The sequence below is a fragment of the Taudactylus pleione genome, unplaced genomic scaffold (assembly GCF_031769625.1).
Source record: "Taudactylus pleione unplaced genomic scaffold, aTauple2 ptg000442l, whole genome shotgun sequence".
Lineage (NCBI taxonomy): Eukaryota > Metazoa > Chordata > Amphibia > Anura > Myobatrachidae > Taudactylus > Taudactylus pleione.
In genome coordinates this window covers 747,115-767,369 of record NW_028284844.1, presented here as the reverse complement: position 1 = coordinate 767,369, position 20,255 = coordinate 747,115, and the positions used below count along the sequence as shown (strand labels likewise).

The 20,255-nt window shown below is 46.1% G+C and overlaps 1 protein-coding gene across 2 annotated transcripts in view; it reads left to right on the top strand.

Moving 5' to 3' along the window:
* The window catches only part of ROR1 (ROR family WNT receptor 1), a 328,168-nt gene that overhangs the window by 196,107 nt on the left and 111,806 nt on the right, over positions 1-20,255 (top strand). The window lies entirely within an intron of this gene.

Here is a 20,255-nt window from a genome sequence, read left to right as displayed (position 1 = left end):
CCAGCACAGCCGTCGCCGGCCCGTACACGCCTCCACCCCTTCTGGCTCCGTGAAATCTTAATGATTTCGGAGCCGTTGGGTGGAGGACGGGGGTCTTTTCATTCACCCCTCCTCAAGCCGTTCCTTAGGCCATCGGCCCTTCTGCCATATGCCAGAAGTGCCCGATGGCCAGTCCGGCCCTGCCTGGGATACAGGGATTGTCTCTCACCGTCAGTAACAGCTTTTTACTGACTCCTTCCCACTACATCGTATGAAGGAAACTCGCTGGTACCACCAGATTCTACACCTCAAAGCACCTACTTCTGGGTATATGTGGTCAAGGTGCTGCAACACCTGATAGGTGGAGATTAATTTCCCAATGGCCGCTTACTATTGGCCAGATGTGCGCTTGGTATAAGACAGATTAATGAGCTTGGAGACACTGGGCTCAACCTTAGGACGGCTGGAGAACAGATAAGCATTTGGCACCTATCTTGTAGTCACAGAATACAAGCAGATACAAGAGTCTTGAAGCAAGAAAATATTAAATAGCTCCAATAAAGATTCTTTAAAAATACAATTATTCCTAGCTGAAGGTACTTGGAATGTCATAGTATATAGATGGTCTTGGAAGTACAAATGTAATACAACGTTTTGAGCAAACAGTGCTCCTCTTTTGTACAGTAAAAGCACACAATACAGCAGGAATAATGCAGCCCCTATCTCATTAAACCAATCCAGCTAAATGCAGCAATGCTCAAGTGCATGGAGCTGAAGAAGTTTCACACATTTTAAAATTGTGCCATTAGATAGAGGCCCTGGTTCAGAGCCGGACGCTCTGATAGAGCGCTCGCTCTGAATCAGGGCTGGGCTATTTTTTTTTTTTGAACGGCCTCCTGGCCGCTCGCATAGCTGTGGGTGACCACCCACAGCTATAGCGAGCGGCCAGGAAGATGGTCGCGATGGTCAAGACCATCGCGACCATCGGGCTTGCGACGAGACACTTGTGGTAGGGTCTCGTTGCCGCAAGCCCCAGAGAGATTTCAGCTCTAACAGAGCCGAAATCTCTCCCACTGACATCACGAGTGATGTCAGTGGGGCCGCCCCCAAACGGAGGCGTTCACATGGGAATGCCTCCGTTTGGGCAGCCACTCCCCCAGCCCGCCCACCAAAGGAGGCGAGCTGTCACTCACCATCTACAGCTCGCCGCCTTTGTTGCGAGACCCGGAGCGACGGATTGCCCGTTGCTATCCGGGTCTTGCGCATGCGCACGACAGAGCCGTCTCCGTCGTGCCCATGCGCACTGGCACACCATCGACCTGGTTGCGAGCGCACTGCACTTGCGACTGGGTCTGAATCTGGCCCTGAGTACAATGTATCCACTGCTCTGTGCACAAGGCTGCTTGGGGAGAACTGCTCAGCCCTTGGCCACTCCCATGCGTCTAGGACGGAGATTATCTCTACATCTACTGCCTAGAATACTGCTCCAGATCTGCTACGGGCAGCTGGGAAAGCATTCCTGTTACTGAGGCTGGAGCCCTTAGGGCTTCAGTGCAGTAGTTGGCTCATTGTAATCCCCAGCTCTCCCTGTTCCTTCTAAATTCTTACAAACTCAGCAGGCTGCAGGGGAAAAACGCTCCAGCAGCTCACTGACTGTAGCTGTATGTGGGGATTACCTGAACCCAGAGGCTGCTGTTGCAACCACCCCACTGGACCATTAGGATAAGGTAACCTACATGTTTTCATTAAATATATATACACCAATTAGCCATAACAATAAAACCACCTGCCTAATGTTGTGTAGGTCCCCCTGTGCCGTCAAAACAGCCCTGGTCCATCGCAACATGGACTCTACAAGACCTCTGAATATGTACTGTAGTATCTGGCACCAACAGATCCTTTAAGTAGTGCAAGTTGCGAGGATCCTTTAAGTAGTGCAAGTTGCGAGGATCCTTTAAGTAGTGCAAGTTGCGAGGTGGGGCCTCCGTGGCTCAGACTCACTTTTATAGCACATCCCACAGATGCTCAATTGGATTGAGAGCTGGGGAATTTGGAGGCCAAGTCAACACCTTAAACTCTTTGTCAATTTTTGCCACTGCCATCAGATTATGCCGTCACCATGAAGGGGTGGACTTGGCTTGCAACAATGTTTTGGTAGGTGGTACATGTCAAGGTAATATCCACATGAATGGCAGGACCCAAGGTTTCCAAGCAGAACATTGCCCAGAACATCAAACTGCCTCCGCTGGCTTGTCTTCCTATAGTGCAACCTGGTGCCATCTCTTCCCCAGGTGAATGACGTGGTAGCTCTTCTGTGGGATCAGGCCAGACATTCTAGCCTTTGCTCCCCATGTGCATCTTTGAGCCTTGGCGTCCATGACCCTGTTGCTGGTTCACTGGCTTTGTTTGGAGGTAGGTTGGATTGTCGGTTGAGAGGTAGGATATATTGTAGGTTGGAAGGTAGGATGGATTGTTGGTTGGGAGGTAGGATGGATGTCGGGTGGGAGGTAGGATGGATTGTTGGTTGGAAGGTAGGATGGATTGTAGGTTGGGTGGTAGGATGGATTGTCGGTTGGGAGGTAGGATGGATCGTAGGTTGGAAGGTAGGATGGATTGTAGGTTGGAAGGTAGGATGGATTGTCGGTTGGGAGGTAGGGTGGATTGTAGGTTGGAAGGTAGGATGGATTGTAGGTTTGGTGGTAGGACAGATTGTAGGATGAGAGGTAGAATGGATAGTAGATTGGATTGTAGGATGAGAGGTAGAATGGATAGTAGGATGGATTGTAGATTGCGAGGTAAGATGGATTGTAGGTTTGGCGGTAGGATGGATTGTAGGTTTGGTGGTAGGATGGATTGTAGGTTGAATTGTAGGTTAGGTGGTAGGATGGATTGTAGGTTTGGTGGCAGGATGGAAGGTAGAATGGAAAGTAGGATGGACTGTACATTGGAAAGTAGGATGGATTGTAGGTTTGGTGGTAGGATGGATTGTAGGATGAGAGGTTGAATGGATAGTAGGTTGCGAGGTAGGATGGATTGTAAGTTTGGCAGTAGGATGGATTGTAGGTTTGGTGGTAAGAGGGATTGTAGGTTTGGTGGTAGGATGGATTGTAGGATGAGAGGTAAAATGGACAGTAGGTTGTGAGGTCGGATGGATTGTAGGTTTGGTGGTAGGATCGATTGTAGGTTTGGTGGCAGGATGGATTGTAGGATGAGAGGTAGGATGAGAGGTAGAATGGATTGTAGGATGAGAGGTAGAACAGATAGTAGGATGGATTGTATGTTTGGTGGTAGGATGTATTGTAGGTTTGGTGGTAGGATGAGAGGTAGAATGGATAGTAGGATGGTTTGTAGGTTTGGTGGTAGGATGGATTGTAGGTTTGGTGGTAGTATTGATAGTAGGATGAGAGGTAGGATGGATTGTAGGATGAGAGGTAGAATGGATTGTAGGTTGCGAGGTAGGATGGATTGTAGGATGAGAGGTAGAATGGATTGTAGGTTTGGTGGTAGGATGAGAGGTAGAATGAATAGTAGGATGGATTGTAGGTTGGGAGGTAGGATGAAATGTACAGGTAGGATGAACATGTAGTACGGGTACATGAATTAAAAGGAATTTGATCCTACAACTAAACTCAATGCTCATTAAGATGACATTGTAGATCTGCTGTTGCTTCTGGCATCTCTGTCAGCGTTCCTTCAGTGGAACATGCGTTAACATCTTGTGAACCTCAACAAAGTAGAACATAATACCCAGTGATCCCTATCTTTCAGTGTAGCAATAAACATGTGTTCAGTAGGGAATCATACATTCTATGTCGGGGCAGGACATGCAGATGTTTGTTATACGATAACTCTGAGCTGTAGTAAATTCCCCAGCTTATGGGAAGTTCCTGCAAAGGTCACAAGAAACCCAATGAGTCGTCTGTCTAGAAACAAATCACAATTTCAGTGTTTCCGTTTTTCTCCAGAAATACAGCTGGATTTAGCCTCATTTGTGCCTTAATTTAATCATGAGTGAGGGGACATCACGACTCTCATTATTACCTGTGTTACTTTTGTATCTCTGAAAGCTTTTTTTTTTTATTCATTAGTCAAAAATGCACCTAGGAGTGAACCTTCCCGTATGAAGTGACCCAGCAGGGTGTAAAAGCCGTTGTATAGACTGATTCCCCAGCGATATGTATATTCAAATCCCTTGTCTTGGAGAAAAATACTTTGTGCCTCCCCCATTCCATTAAACAGGGGACCCTCTATAACTTCAAATTTGCACTTTGAATCTCATTTTAATAACCTTCTCCTGCAAAAATAAAATCCCATTGTTCACGCAGGTGGGTAAGTGGATGCAGTCATGTGTCTAGTCCACACTCGGGCAGGGGGCCTCACTTAGCCCCTCTCATCACAAGATGCAGTAACTTTCACCACTGCAGACACCCAAATTTTAATCTATGTTGAGTCTCGTAAAATTTTCATTTGTGTAAAAATGAGGACAAATGGTATTTGCAATGCATATATGCCGACTTTCGAAAAAAAAATAATTTCAGAAGGATTGTGAAAGCAACAGCTATGCGCAGAGGGCGGGTTCTGCTGCGCCTGATGGACGTGTCATAAAATTAACACCCAACGGTAAATGAGCCCTGAAGCAGCTTGTTTGGTACACAGAAACGTCATACATAACATTAAAAACAATGACAGGCGAAGTGTATAACATTGATTGTCTCATTACAATGGCACCTGTCATGGGGTTGGATATATTAGTCAGCAAGTGAACAGTCAGTTCTTGAAGTTGATGTGTAGAAAGCTGTAAAAATGAACAAGCTAAAGGAACTGAGCAACTTTGACAAGAGTCAAATTGTGATGGCTAGACGATGGGCAGAGGATCTCCAAAATGGCAGGTCTTGTGGGCTGTTCCCGGTATACATTGGTTAGTACCTACCAAAAGTGGTCCAAGGTAGGACAGCATATGAACCGGCGACAGGGTCATGTCCGCCCAAGGCTCATTGATGCGCATGAGGGCGAAGACTGGCCTGTCACCTCCACTCCCACGGAAGAGCTGTGGTAACACAAATTGCTGAAAAAGTTAGCGCTGGCTATGATAGAAAGGTGTCAGAACACCCAGTGCTACGTAGCTTGCTGTGTATGGCACTTTGTAGCCGCAGACTGGTTAGACTGCCCATGCGGACCCCTCTCCACCACCGAAAGTGCCTACAATGGGCACGTGAGCGACAGAACTTGACCATGGAGCAATGGAAGCAGGTGGCCTGGTCTGACGAAATGGCCTGGTGTGTTTGTCATTTACCTGGGGAAGAGATGGCACCAGGATGCACTATTTGAAGAGGGCAAGCCGGTACGGAGGCAGTGTGATGCTCTGGGCAATGTTCTGCTGGGAATTCATGTGGACGGTACTTTGACATGTACCACCTACCTAATTGTTGTTGCAGTCCAAGTAAACTTTATGGCAACGGTACTCCCTGATGGCAGTGGCCTCTTTTAGCAGGATATTGTGCCCTTCCACATTGCAAAAACTATTCAGGAATGGTATGAGCAGCTCTGAATCAGGCCCAGAGTCCTTTAGTCTAGTGGTAATAGCACTGACACGTTGGCTCTTCGTCAGATACAGGAGCAGCAATTATTCTGGTTTTTAAAGCCGGATGGAAATTGGACGCAGTACGGAAATTAAGTATTCACTGTACAAATACATCACGTTTTGATTACAGTATATTTCTAGCCTGAAATAGAAACACATCCAGCCTGGTAATTTCATTTACTGATTAGTTTTCACACAGACCTCTGCTTACATATCAATAAGTTGCTTTAATGTTTCATGAGACTCTGAAGACAGAGGGGTAATAGTTTATGTTCACTGATGTGCCATAGGCGTGAATTGTCCTGTTCCGTCTGCGTGTGTGAATAAAAAAAGTCTTAACAACTTCAGTGACTGTTTTAAACTTACTCTAATAAAAATAAAAATAAAAAATGGAGGGAAATACAAAAGTGAGGAAAAATGTCACAAAGAAATGGAACTAAACTAAACAAAAAAAATAAAAAAGGATTAATGCACTTAATGCATGTACAACCCAGGGGAGCAACACTCACCATTAACTCATAGCGGCTGATTCCCAGCCGTAATGAGGAGGATCTGTGATACCAAGAATCGGTGGGAGCTTTAAACCACGTAGAGCGGGAATGTGTAGCGAATTTGTGGCCTGATTCAGACCCGTTTGCAAGGCTTCGTTCGCACGTAGCCTGCCGATGTTTGCAATCTGCGCAGGCGTATAAGACGCAATGCGCGTGCGCGAACCAGTCCAAGCGATCGCCCCTTGTCCATAGTACACTCGCTAGCTTGAGTGACAGGACGAGGCGTTTGTGGGTGGTAACAGGGGTTGGTCGGTGGTAACGGGGGAGTGGTGGTGCGAACGCAGGCGTGTCTGAGCGTCTTAACGCTGTTTCAGAGGTGTGCATAATTAAGACGCAGTGTTATAATACACGTCACATGGCTGAATTACACACAGCAGTAGGGTATGGTCAGCCACAAGTGCTGTGTATGGGACCGATGTTACTCGATTTTACCGATTGTTGAATACACTTCCTGGAGATGACGTGTATCACTAAGGGAAACTGGGCATCTTAAGACAGGCTGGTGGGCGTCTAAATACACATCACGATCGCACGCCAAGACATAGTGGGCGTGCTAATGCCTTGCCGTGCGATCGCAGGATTTGCATACTTTGGCAGCGTGCAAACGCATCTAGCGAACGGGTCTGAATCGGGCCCTTGGCTCCTTATCGGACATTAAAATGCCACATTCTAAATACACCTCTCTTGCCCTGAATAGTTGCAGCTGTTGTAAGGTAACCGTGGGGAAGTGGTTCCCAATCTGTGCGCCGTGGCACGCTGGGGTCCCTCGGAACACTTGCAGGGGTGCCTCAGGTTGGTGGTTCAGCACCAAATCAAATTATTTATGGTCAATGTAATGTAAATATGTAAAGAAGCAGAAGCTCAAACCTGTCCAACACCACATAACTGACCATAAGGATGACAGGTCAGCACAATTTACTTCACTTTACTACTTTACTTCATTTTAAATTTAGGGGTGCCATGAAGACATTTCTGATTCTCTAGGGCGCCGTGATTCAAAAAAGTTTGGGAACCACTGCCGTAGGGGTTCTTGTAGGGCACTGTACCTACTGCAACTGGCAGCTATAATGATGATCTCTCACAGTCGGAGGCACCTTTACTTATGTACTAAGAGGAAAGAAAATTGTGTGTTTGAACCCTCTGGTGCACAGTGTAACAATTGGGTGGGAGGGTGTGACAGTTCCTTGTTCTTGAACTCTTATGCTGGGCACACATTAAACGACCTGGCAGACTTGACGATGGTCGGGTCGATTACCCTTCGTCCCGAAACCATGCAAGATTGCAGGTACACATTAAAGGATTTAATGATCGATGGAATGATCACTCGTTCCCTCCATCATTAATATGCACTGCACCGCATGTGATATTATCGTGTGATTGCCAGGGCAGCACGGCCAATCACACGACGTCGCTGACGACAGACGGGGGACGCGCATTAGAAGATGTGGACGATTTGTCGTTCCAGTTCGTCTAAAATCCTCCACTTTATCGTCTAGTGTGAACCCAGCTTTAGGGGATGATCCAATTGTTTTATCGCGTCCAATCTCCTGTCTAAAGTGACGTGAGATCGGGGAGCGATATTCAGTTGTTTTTGAGAGGCCCATGCCTTTTTGTGCAAGTCGCTCCCAAATAGACCAGGTTTAGCTGTGTAAAATGGCTAGACCTGTCTGAAGTCCTGGTTAGCGTTCCCAAACAATGGACTTATCAAACATTACTGTTCGCCACCTCAGTATGGTGCCAGCAACAATGGAATTGCTCCGTCGGGTGCCCATTACTCCCAGCAGTGGGTGAAGACAATTGAAACACCACCTTAAAATCGAGATCGGTATGAAATACCGGGTATGAAATACTGATCGGTATTCAAATCCCGACGCCGGAAGACTGGCAAACGAAGATCCCGATAGGTGAGTATTTTTACTATTACTAACCCTACACCCCCCCTAACCCTAACCCTTCCTTTGGGGTGCCTAACCCTAACCTCTCCCCTAAGTGCCTAAACCTAATCCCCCTTCCCCGCAGCCTAAACCTAACTCTCTCTGGGTGGGGTGCTTAACCCTAACTCCCCCCCGTCAGCCCCTAACCTAACCCTCCCCCCACTACGGCTGTCCACGCCCGCCACCAGGCTTACCTTTGTTCGATATGCCGGGTGTCGGGCTCCCGATGTAGGGATAATGACAGACGTTGGGATTTCGACGCCTATCATTAGACCCCTGCTGGGATTAGACAGTTGGGAAGCCGGCGTGCGGCATTTTGATCGACGGCTTCCTGACTGCATCCCTTAAAATCTGGCCATGCTATGGGTCTAACTTACCTGAGCAGAGGCCTCCAAATACTTGGCTGCTTAGCACATAAGCTTCATACACGTCCTTGGGTCTCTTGACCTCTTCGTATCACATCTCCAATGAACAAAAAGCTGCCCAACAAGCCAGCAACCATTATTAATATAATGTGTTAATTAGTTATTCATGAGCACACAGCTGGATAAATTCATCCCATTCCCTGTAGGGTAAAGTTAAGCCATGACTTGGGACCGTAGCTCTGGATAACGTGTGTGCTTTTACCCCGTGATTTGTGATACAGTATTTGGCGTCCTATAAATATTCATAGACAGGTTGTTAAAAAGAAAAAAAGGATCATATAAAATGCAGTTTCAACTACTCCTATGGAAAAGAAAACACAAGGGGTAAATGTACTGCATCTAGAATAATGTTTAAACAAACTCTCTGTAATTTACTGCCCCGGGCTGGAAGTCTCAAAGTCGTTAGTGGGCGCGATTTACTAAATGTCTGGGGATGATGAGGGAATAAAAACAATGAAGACGTTAATTGCGCATTTGTGGGCCAGTAAATCAGGTAAAAGTCATTTATTAACAGGCGAGTCAAAGGTAAGCATAAATTACCTAAAAAGTTTGTAAACATTGAAAAATATTCAGAAATACAAAAACAATGTACAGTATATTCAACTTAATTCCCACCCCCAAAAAAAAAAACTTACAGAAGAAAGACTGGAAAAGTACAAAAGCCTTAAGGTGCATACACGCACAACGATTTTTTGAACGATTATCGATAACAATATCGTTTATCGTTCAATCGTTGATAAAATCGTTCACTTTCTGAGCTAAAACGATGAACATTTGTAGTTTGTAGTTCAGTCAGACTGACCACCTGAACGATTTTCATTAAGGGAGTATGCAAAAATCGTTTGTAGTTCAAAACAATTGTTCATTACACTTTAAAAAAATCTGACAGATAATCTGACAGAAAATCGTTCATAAAATCGTTGGTAACAAAATCGTTGTATGTCTATGCAGCTTAATGGAGCGTACACACGGTCAGATTTGTCAGACTTGTCAGATTTGTCAGATGAACGACTGAACGATTGAACGATTTGAACGATTTTACCAAAGTTTTGAATGATTTGAACGATTTGAACGATTGAACGATTTTTGACTGCATTAAAATGAATGGAATCGTCCAAGTCTGACTGCAAACACATCAGATGTCAGAAATCGTTATCTGACCATCGGGAACGCGCATCGTTGATCGTCCATCATTCAGGCATGTCAGATATGAACGATTTTCCTTCAGATATGAACGACTGAACGATTTTTAAATCGTTATCGTTCATATCTGAAGGAAAAATCTGACCGTGTGTATGCACCATTAAGCTGCATACACACACAACCATTTTTTTAACGATTATCGTGAACGATATAGTTTATCATTCAATCATAAAAATCGCTCACTTTCTGAGTTAAAACGACGAACGATTATCGTTCATGCGCGTTCACGTTTGTAGTTTGTAGTTCAGTCAGACTGACCAACTGAACGATTTTCATTAAGGGAATATGCAAAAATAGTTTGTAGTTCAAAAAAATCGTTCATTACACTTTAAAAAAATCTGACAGATAATCTGACAGAAAATCGTTCATAAAATCGTTGGTAACAAAATCGTTGTATGTCTATGCAGCTTAATGGAGCGTACACACGGTCAGATTTGTCAGACTTGTCAGATTTGTCAGATGAACGATTGAACGATTTTACCAAAGTTTTGAATGATTTGAACGATTGAACGATTTTTGACTGCATTAAAATGAATGGAATCGTCCAAGTCTGACTGCAAACCCATCAGATGTCAGAAATCGTTATCTGACCATCGGGAACGCGCATCGTTGATCGTCCATCATTCAGGCATGTCAGATATGAACGATTTTCCTTCAGATATGAACGACTGAACGATTTTTAAATCGTTATCGTTCATATCTGAAGGAAAAATCTGACCGTGTGTATGCACCATTAAGCTGCATACACACACAACCATTTTTTTAACGATTATCGTGAACGATATAGTTTATCATTCAATCATAAAAATCGCTCACTTTCTGAGTTAAAACGACGAACGATTATCGTTCATGCGCGTTCACGTTTGTAGTTTGTAGTTCAGTCAGACTGACCAACTGAACGATTTTCATTAAGGGAATATGCAAAAATCGTTTGTAGTTCAAAAAAATCGTTCATTACACTTTAAAAAAATCTGACAGATAATCTGACAGAAAATCGTTCATAAAATCGTTGGTAACAAAATCGTTGTATGTGCTGACCTTGTGGGTGATTCAGTTTAGGACGTAAATGCAAAACTGCACACATTCAGCTTTGCAATTCCGTCTTTGCTAATAGACAAATACAGCAGGAGGTGTATTGCGATCCCAGCACTGCGACCGTGGTTGCAGGCTGGGATCAACATTGCGACCATCGTTCGCGGTGGTGGACGCCACCAGCCAGCTGAGTGAGCCTCAGCTTACTCAGGTTGGCTGTTTTGCGAGGCCAGGAAACTGCGTCTGTGGACGGAGCCCCTGGCCTTGCCACTCCCGGAAAACGGGGTAGACACGCCCCGTTTCCAGGAACGCCGGTCATCCCTGCCCCCGGGCTGTCCCTTAATTGCCTCTGCCTATTAATCAGGCAGAGGCATAGCAGGGGCTGTGTGGGATAACATAGGATGCGTTCTGCACATTCACAGAACGGGTCCTGAGCACGCGCAGATTAGCGATAATCGGGAATCTGCGTTCAGCAATGTACTTACGTGCAATGCTGGATCAGCCCCATTGATCGAAAGCGCACTTGCTTGATGAAGATATAGATGTGTTCTCATACACCGTAGCCCCTCTCAGCGCACCAAGGCCCTGATTCAGAGGCGCTCGCTATTTGAATCAGGGCAGGATGTGGTTTCTTTCACCGGCCTCCAGGCGGGCGGCCTGGCGATCGTCGCGATTATCGGAACCATCGGACTTGCAACGAGACCCTTGTGGTAGGGTCTCGTCCACCGCAAGCCCCAGTGAACTTCCTGCTCTAATAGAGCAGGAAGTTCACTACTGACATCACTGGTGATGTCAGTAGGGCCGCCCACAAACGGCAGGCATTCCTACAGGACCGCCTCCGTTTGTCCAGCCACCCCCCCTGCACGCCTACAAAACGGCGTGAGCTGTCAATCACAATCGACAGCCGCCCCGTCTTGTAGTGAGTCCCGCAGCGAGTGAAAATTCACTCGCTACAGGGCTCGTGCATGCCGGGCATGCGCACTGCCTGCCCATCTACCCGCTTGCGAGCGTTATGTGCTCGCGTGCGGGGCTCAATCAGGCCCGAAGTCCCACGTGTCTTTTTTGCTGAAAATATGCATTTTATTTTGCGTAATTAAAAAAATTAGAAGCAACAAAACTACATTACTAGCATACACTGACCTCTGGCGATTGTGGCTTTTGTCACTCAACATCGACAGCACGCCCCCTTTGATGCGAGACCCGGAGCGACGCATTGCCCGTCGCTATCCGGGTCTCGCGCATGCGCACGATGGAGCCGGCTCTGTCGTACGCATGCGCTCTGGGCCACCATCGACCCGGTTACGAGTGCTCAACGCTTGTGACCATGTCTGAATCAGGCCCTCGGTCACAACGGGAGTCTTGCGCCATGCTTCACAAAGACGCTTAATGTATGAGAAGACATCTGTAGGACTCTCCAGGATGTACCGGCCCATTGTGATCTCCCCAGATCTAACACCAGTAACCAACATCCTGCTTTTTACCTCAGCTTTGTGAATTAAGTAAAAGGTACATCTCCTATTGCTAATTTTCCATTAATTAGCAGTGAATCACCTGCACACCTCCTCCTAACGGTGCCCATTTGTGAACTATAAAAGGGATGGAGCTTATACGGAAGTGGACCAGGGGTGGGCTTTTGGGCGGTTACATGAATGCCTCTGTTTTATCTCTATAATGTATAAATGTAGTGAGGTTCTCTGTGTAGCTATTCTTTTTTGTATACATCCTACTGATACCATCCAAATATTCATTACCTTTCTTCTTTCTGACATTTATTAATAAAAAATATTTGCTCACTCTACTAATTTGTTTTTGATCTAGAGAATTTGTCTTCTTGTAGCTTTCTGTTCAGCTGTATATAGTAAGTATTTTGTGCAGGGCTTATACAAATTCCAATGCCGGCTAATGTTTGAATCTCAAGTGATTAGAGCATTATTGGAGATAATGGTAGATGCAGTTATGATAGCTGCCAGGGTGCAGTAGGTGGTGGGTATTCACCTGGCGTGTGATAAGTTGTGGTGGTTTGGAGACAGCAGGTGATGCACCAGCGATGTTGGGCAAAGTGAATCTGAATAAATTCAAATTGTTGAAAGTTAGAATTTCAGCAGTTTCTTGTCCAAGATAAACAGGTATATATTACCTGGAAAATAGCTATAGATGGATTCAATGACAGGCTGTTATCTTGTGTATATTAGATTGACCAATAAAGTGGCTGTCACTACTGGACCTCATTTACAAAGTGCGCTGGATATGCACCGGAAACTCCAGTAACGCGTTTTGCAATTTATGTCTACTCTCTTGCAAGGCAGAAGGGTGCTTGGGTCTTGTGAGATGGTAAAAACTTCAGAAAAAAGTCTGCGAAAGTTTTAGTTTCCATCAAAGCCCATCCACTGCTATCTCCTGTAGGGGGGAATCGAAGTGGCCAGTGCATGGTGATGTGGTCCGAATAATCATGGCCCTGCCACCAATGTGCAATCCCGTGATTTGCCTCATCATGTAATGAGTCCCCGTCCCCCATGTACAATTCCCTAAGAAACTGGGCAGGATACAGGATGGATCAGATCTGCATGAGTGGGTGAGTCTCCCGGACATTCTGAGAGAGTAGGTAAGGATGCTTTCATACAGCCCCTTTTATTAAATAAAACTTTAAAGTTTATTCCTGAATTGCAGCTGTGCTCAGTCTCATTTACAGTTTAAGTTATCCAGTAGAACAAGGGGATGTCAGTTGCTGTTTATTACATCTATCTATCATGTTTTTGTGCGGTTGAAGCTTATTGTTACGTTAGGAAAAAGGCCACTAGAAAACACTTTTCAACTGAATGTAACCTAGAAGGAGTGCAATAATACATCCCATTACAGGACGCGACCCGACCTCCCCTGCAGCTCAGAGCAGTCAGGTCCTTTTGCGGAGTGGAAATGGCCGCCTGCCCTCCAACACAGGAAGGAATGCTGCTATAGACGCATCCTGACCACTCTGTGACCTTCTTTTTGTAATCTTGCTCAGGAATATGAAATCCTATTTTTGCACTGCTCCGTAAGGTGGATAAACGCTGTACAGATGTATCTGCAGATGATGGTCGTTCATACACACTGAATGGCCATCATCTGTGTCTGACTGCAGGTCCCGACGGCCATGGGGGCGTGTCAGGGGCGTGTCCCAGCAGGCGGGTCCCGCCCCCCTCCTCGCGGCTGCCGCTGTGAGTGTACAGGCGGTCTGCAGACCGCCCGTACACACCTGCCGATGGACAGATACAATATGTCTGCAGACATATCTGTCCATCGGCTGTGCAGCACAGCCAATGCGATATGTCGGTGAACGCCGAGGTTCACCGACATATAGCGGGAACACACTGGCCGACGGGCAGCAGATATATCAGCCGATCATTTGATCGCCCAATGTATCTGTCAGTGTGTACCCAGCATTAGACTAGGCGTTCTGGTGCGCCTAATGGGAACGTCCAGTTCTTTTCGCCGGCCTTTCTCAAACTTCTGCTACTCTGCAAATGCCAAAGTGGGGATAGACGGATGAGTGGGAGGCCAGGAAGGCGGCGTTTGCAGTAGGCAAGGTGGGAGACAATGGGGGAGTGAATGAGAGTTTCGGTAGTATCAAGGGTGAGAAATGGTCTTTATCCAGGCACTGTTAGTAAGATAGAAGCACCAGAACTGGGAGAGAGATGGGATGGGGTGAGGGAAGAAGAAGGTGGACATGAAGAACAGAAGTCAAGAAAGTCTCCATTAAACTGAGATTTTACCCCAGTAAGGTTATGCTGTTGTTTAAATAGCAGGTCTTGGAGGGCCATGGCTGGGGTGTGAGTGTAGGAAGGGACGGTTGCGTCTAGAGTTGTGAGTGCGGCTATAGAGAGCATGATAGAGTGGTGATAGGACAGAGGAGTAAGTGAAAGAGAAAATAAAGGTAAAGCTAGAAGCATCAAAATAATTCTGAGTGTACATGGGAGGAATATTTTTGGGTCAGGGGGTGTTTTGTGGCAAGAGTAAAGGGTATCGCCGGTGATAGCCTCATCGGCTGCCTCTGGCAATAGCTTCCCCATGCCAAGCATGATGAAGCCTACCTAACAAGGACAACTGGTGAAACATGTACCACCAGCCGCCTTCCTCTCGCCGTTGCCACCATAGGATCGCGGTAGCCGCAGTAATGCTTAATAATTAACATAAAGCATTTATTTTTTAAGTATTTTTTTTAAAAAGCAACTTTTTAAAACTTTTTTTTTAACAAATTTTTGTTTCATTTCCATTTTTTTTTTTTTTACATTTATTAAATCTGCTACTGAAAGTGTGTGTCCTGCATGCCTGTAAGGGTTTGGGACTTGCTGGTGAATCGGCAAGTCTCTTCTTACCCCTGCCAGCCAGTAACCCCAGGGAGCCTTGCATTACGCAAAGAAAAATGTGGGGATAAATTGTGGCGATAGCAGATTTTTTTATTGCTGCAAATTAATACATGTAATAAATAGACCCCCCACAGTGGGTAAGCAAGGGGCAAAGGACAGACTGTAGGAAGTTGGGTTAGGGTAGTACAACAAGTGAATTTTGGGGGAACGGGAGAAGGGGTTGGTAAGGATGGGCTGGAGCAGAGAATGTAGAGGTAAGTGGGATGAGGAGAGAACAGAAAGGTGCAGGGAAAGCAGGGATGGAGTCAGGAGATTCGGGAAGAGAGGAGTCAGCATTGTAGGGCAGGATGAAAGAATGTGGAGCAGTGAGCAGTAAAAGGTAAGTGTAGAATTAAGCAAGTGATAGAGTATGGCGTAGAAGAGAAGCATGCGGTGTATAGAACGTCAGGGTAATGATTCAGGGAGAAGCACTCATACAATAGCGGTGGGGGCGATAAGCATATGAGCAGTGACAGGCAGCTAAGCGAGGAGGGATGAGGAGTGAATGTGGGTGAGAGGGGTTGGTCTCGGCTTGTGTAGGGCAGTGGGTGAGTTGGCTGCAGAGCAGGAAATAGTGATGGAGGAGGGAGAAATAGGTTGGTGGAGAGAAGAAAAGTAGATAAAGTAAGCCCATACATGGAGGAGTGATGTGAGCGTTGCGGATGCATGTGGGCTATTGGGGTAAGTACTGACAGGGAGGGCAGGGGCAATTGATCCATGTATTACAGTGCAGTGGAGGAGCCGCAGTTGCTTAAGATCTGATTTTATCCTTTCGGAGCGGAATAAGGACCTGATTCAGTGACAGATGCAAATCCCGTTGCGACTGCGTCTTTGCGCGCAGCAGCTGTGCGAAAATATGTCGCAGCTGCCGGCGGCTTCGCAAATCCAATCGATTGTGCACTCGGACGCTTGTCTGCACATTATCGAACTTCTGAGTATACCTATGGTTACTCGGAATGGAAGTCGGAGCCACTACAACTACGTACAGGGATCTCGGGGGCCCCGAGAATGGTCACAACACGTCTGCGTTTGAGTCCCGTCCCTACCACTGTCGCCCACAAACGACTCCTGCCTGTCAATTACTTAGCGAATAAATCCTCAAGCGACAACAATAATCCATTGGGACGCAGGCGCCTTGCAACTCCGACGCAGGCGCAGTCATTAAGACATCGTCCATTTGCAAAAACATTGGCAATACGTCTATGACCTAACCCGATGGTTTATGTACTGACCCGATGGTGGGTGAAAGAACCTTCTAATCACGCCCGGCAGCCGCAGCCTGATTGATGGACTGCTGCTGTTCGGGGGCGGGGAGGGGGTGCTGCCAGTCTGCATTCCCGGAAAGGGGGGGTGGGTCGCCCCATTTTCTGGGTGTTCCAAGGCCAGGGTCTGCGACGGAAGGCACAGGTTTCCTGGCCTCGGCAATGCAGGTAACAGGGCCATTCTGAGTAGCCTTTGGCTTTATCAGACGGCCTGAAGCGGCAGCCATCGCGACCGATAGATATAGTGGTGATCCGAAGTTGAGTCTTCTGACAGAGCACTCGGATCTGCAATGCCGTCAGGGGGCGTCCATTTCCTTCAGATGCCTCCTGCAGCTTTAGGATATTAATCACAGCAGCCGCGTCCACATCTGAACCCGGCCCTAAGTTGCCCCTGTTGTGAGTGCGCGCCTGCGGATGAGTACTTCGATTGTGAGCTATAAATTGGCGGTTTTAGATGCGTCTGATTAAAATTAGTTAATTGTACAACACTGTGGTGTTGTGTACACACTAAGGGCCGAATTCAATCACAGGCGAAAAGTCCGGTTTGGCGAAAAGCGCAATTATTTTGCCTCGTTTGCCTGTTTGGACGCGATGTTTTTGCCATGCGCGTCCCCGCTTTTCGCCCTATTCAATTCCAAAACGTCCGAAAACGCGGATAGGTGAATGTAGTGAGTAGCGAAAGGAGCGAAAAGGACAGCACATTTTGGGGAAATCAGTCAGTACCCCATAAAAGCCTCACTGACCCTGGGTATCAATATAGAAGAGTATTAATAGCTCTAATAAAAGTATTTAGTGATCTTATATTGAGTCAAAGGGCTGTTATATGTATGTTTGCATAAGTGTGGAAAAATTATATAAAGCAACGTGTTTTTTTGAGAAACATAAGTACCGCAGATAAATTTGGGGTACATGTAAATGGATACTAGTATATTTTGGTGTCTCTAAAGTGAAGATTTAAAAAATCTAAAGCATACATCAGCTGCAGCCCCCTGCAATCCTAAAAACACCTGTCTCAACCGTATAGCCCCCAAAATACCAGGCCCCCTACTTTTTTACCCATTTTCCAGCACTTTTAAATTTTCACCCCCAAAAAAGTAGTTTTTAGGGTGTTTTAAGTGATTTTTTGTTGCCTTATTAGTCATTGGGGGGGTGTCCAAAGGGTTCTGAATCAAGTCCCCACATTTGTACCCCAAACTAGAGTTTTTGCACCTAAATTCGCCTGCCTCTGGGTGGAGAACTTATTTGCCTGTTTTTGCCTATGCGCGGAGACATCCTGGAATGAAATAAGGTGAAAAACGGACAGCAGGCGAAAATAATCGGCAAAAACTTTTTGCCAAACCAGACTTTTCGCCTCTAATTGAATTCAGCCCTAAATTAAAAATAAAATAAAAACATTGCGTAAGTAGCTCTCTTCCTAGCTGCTTATATTGAATAAATGTTACCATGCGTCTATGGTCCCGGAGATACCGCAGTGATCTAATTTATCAAAACTGAAGTTAGATTGTGAAATCTCTGAGAGGGGGCTGTCAGCGCCTGGGATATTAAACACCTTTCTTCTGAGCGTCCACATGCTGCGCTAAGTAAATACCACCTAATGCATCATTAAACCTCCTCTTAATATTTTTGTTATCATTTCAGCTCCTAAGATGACCCAGATGGGCCCTATAGCTGGGAATTCCAGCTGCTCCCTGTCGTAAGCTGCGTCATGACAGTTTTGCTATAGTTCCCAATTATGAACATTTATTAAGCAAAATAAATAAAAAATAAAATAAGAAAAGAAGAAGGGGGAGGGGGGGTAACCTCATTCAACCTAATAGCGTTAGACAGATAAAGGGGTCTGTGTTTGTTTCATCATGAACGCGCTGACTGGCAGGTAATGGAAAACGTTTGTTTCCACATGCATGTCAGGAATTCTCAGGCTCCTAAACTTCTCATATTCATCATAGCGGGGGATAAATTATACACAATTCCCCAATGCTCTTCCAGAGCTGCCTCTCTGCCTGCGAGAGATAAAATAACAGAGGTTCCGTCTGGAAGGCCACATCTGCACATGGGGTCCGGTAACTTGTTCTTGCGCTAGCTCTCCGGATGGTATCATTTGGGGCGCTCTAAACGCTATTTATCAAATAAGGCCTGAAAACACTGGCTCTCTATCACGGCAATTAAAATATTTTTCGAGCCTATTTTAACACACACACAGAAAAATTGCCGTTGCAGTTGAGCGATGCTACGCTACCCGACTATACGGAAAGGCAGAGACTAACTGCATCATCCGGGCCACTCTGTGCATGCACAGCATGATAAATATATATATATATATATATATATATATAGTCACACAGTGTGAAGCGGCACTCCTGGTACAAACAGCGGCAGATGCATAGCGTTATAGGTCAACGTTTCAAAGCCTTTAATAGTGCTTTTTCATCAGTCCTGATGAAAAAGCGCCATTAAAGGTTTTGAAACGTTGACCTATAACGCTATGCATCTGCCGCTGTTTGTACCAGGAGTGCCGCTTTACACTGTGTGACTGTTTCCCATTTTTTTAGCGGGCACCCGGTCAAGTAATTGGAGTACAGGGAGTGCCGGACCTAACTGTTTGTTATATATATATATATGTTTATATACCTTCATCAGCCATAACATTAAAACAGGTTGCCAGCAGTCGGGATCCCGCTGGCGAGATCCCGACCGGCTTAAAATGCAGACACTTGTTGGTCGGTATGCTAACCCTCCCCCTCCCCTAACCATCCATTTTTGGTGCCTAACCCTAACCTGCCCCCCTAGTGCCTAAACCTAACCCCCCGCACCCTAAACCTAAGCCTCCCCCCTTAGTGCCTAACCCTAACCTTCCCCCTAGTGCCTAACCCTTCCCTTACCCCCGATACTTACCTTTGGGATGCCGGCAGTTGGGATTCTAGAGCCGAGATCCCGACACTGTTGGGATTCCGGCACTGGTTTATCGACCAACGGCATCCCACACTCCGGGATGCAGACTACATCCCCTTTAAAACAACTGACAGGTGAAGTGAATAACATTGATTATCTCAATACAATAGCACCAGTCAAGGGCTGGATAAATTAGGTAGCAAGTGATCACTCAGTTCTTAAAGTTGATATGTTGGAAACAGGAAAAAAGGAGAAGCGTAAGGATCTGAGCGGCTTTGGCAAAGGCCAAATTGTGATGGCTAGATGATTGGGTCAAAGCATCTCCAAAACTGTAGGTCTTGTGTGGTGTTCCCGGTATGCAGTGGTTAATACCTACCATGTGCATGTGCGCAGACCAGTATTGCGAACACACTGTGATCAAGTACGCAGAGTGATGGGACGTCAGCATTTGGGGGTGGTGACGGGGGAGTGGTCTGAGAAACGCAGGGGTGCCTGTCCGTTTGAATGCCGTTTCCTGGGCGTGCATAAATCAGCCACTGCAATGGCATATGCAGGCTGAGTACTCACTGCGTGCGACGAGACTTGCAATGTCTGAGATAGGTCAGAGCTGCTGTAATTCTGCGTGAGTGGCCGATGTTACCGATGTATCCACAGGACTGTGAGGTCTTACGGATGTGAGAAAGCGGTGGTGGGCATTTTCGCAGCAGTGCAGCTTTTCTATATATATTATACTCCACAAAGCTGCAGTGAGAGTGCTTCTTGTGATGTCGCGTCCCTACCCTTATTATACTACACAAAGTTGCAGTGCTGCAGTGAGAGTGCTTCTTGTGATGTCACATCCCTACCCGTATTATACTACACAAAGTTGCAGTGCTGCAGTGAGCGTGCTTCTTGTGATGTCACATCCCTACCCGTATTATACTACACATAGTTGCAGTGCTGCAGTGAGAGTGCTTCTTCTGATGTCACATCCCTACCAGTATTATACTACACATAGTTGCAGTGCTGCAGTGAGAG